This window comes from Pongo abelii, chromosome 14 (genome assembly GCF_028885655.2).
Source record: "Pongo abelii isolate AG06213 chromosome 14, NHGRI_mPonAbe1-v2.0_pri, whole genome shotgun sequence".
Lineage (NCBI taxonomy): Eukaryota > Metazoa > Chordata > Mammalia > Primates > Hominidae > Pongo > Pongo abelii.
The window spans coordinates 69,204,434-69,205,758 of NC_071999.2; the positions used below are offsets into that span (position 1 = coordinate 69,204,434).

At 35.1% G+C, this 1,325-nt stretch overlaps 1 non-coding gene across 1 annotated transcript; it reads left to right on the forward strand.

Annotated features, from left to right (window-relative positions):
- The first annotated feature begins 367 nt into the window (after positions 1-367).
- LOC112128621 (U6 spliceosomal RNA) lies at positions 368-471 on the forward strand. Its single transcript, XR_002911116.2, has one exon. It is a non-coding gene; the product is annotated as a U6 spliceosomal RNA (small nuclear RNA).
- The last annotated feature ends 854 nt before the right edge of the window (positions 472-1,325 follow it).

Genomic DNA, 1,325 nt, shown 5'->3' on the forward strand with positions numbered 1-1,325 from the left:
ATTAATTAAACCTCAACAAAAATATTAAAATGCATCAATCAGCATGTTAAATACTACTAGAAGGAAGCACTTTTAAAAGGATTAATATAAGTCATTAAGATTTAAAAATTGCTATATCACAAATTAATATATAAATGATGACTATAGTAAATCCTAACATTAAATAACAGTTTTGATTATTATACTGTATATATTCATTTCATATTATTTTGTTTTATTTTTCTTTATGTTTTGCCTTTTTGAAATCTGTTAGTAAACTAGATATGGGAAATTTGCTAACCATTTTTAAAATAGCTTCATAATTCTGGAGTCAGTAAATAAATGGGGTATAAATACAAACCACTTGGGATTTTAAAAATATACTGTCATGCTCACTTTGGCACTTATACTAAAATTGAAACAATACAGAGAAAACTAGCGTGGCCCCTATGCAAAGATGACACACACATCTTTGAAGCATTCCATATTTTTACCAGAATAGCCAGATTAGAGAGAAACATAACTGACCTGATGGAGCTGAAAAACACAACATGGGAAATTCACAGTGCAATGACATGTATCAATGGCAGAATAGATGAAGTGGAGAAAAGAATCTCAGAGCTTGAAGACTATCTCTCTGAAATAAGACAGGCAGACAAGAATAGAGAAAAAAGAATGAAAAAGAATGAACAAAACCTCTGAGAAATGTGGGACTATGTAAAAAGACTGAACCTACAACTGATTGGGGTACTTGAAAGAGACAGGGAGGACAGAACCAAGTTGGAAAACATACTTTGGGAGGTCATCCAGGAGAACTTCCTCCAACCTAGAAAGACAGGCCAAGATTCAAATTCAAGAAATCTAGGGAGCCCCAGTAAGATACTTCACAAGAAGATCAATGCCAAGGCACATAATCGTCAGATTCTCCAAGGATGAAAGGAAAGAAAAAATGTTACGGGCAGCCAGAGAGAAAGGCTGGGTCACCTACGAAGGGAAATCCATCAGTATAACAACAGACCTCTCAGTGTAAACCTTACAAGACAGAAGCAATTTGGGGCCAATATTCAACATTCTTAAAGAAAAGAATTTCCAACCCAGAATTTCATATCCAGCCCAACTAAGTTTCATAAGCGAGGGAGAAATAAGATTCTTTTCAGACAAGCAAAGGATGAGGGATTCAGTCACCTCCAGGCCTGCTTTGCAAGAGTTCCTGAAGGAAGCACTAAATATGAAAAGGAAAAACTGTTACTAGCCACTACAAAAACATACTGAAGTACATAGACCAGTGACACTATGAAGCGACCACATAATAAGTCTGGAAAATAACCAGCTTGAATTATGATGAC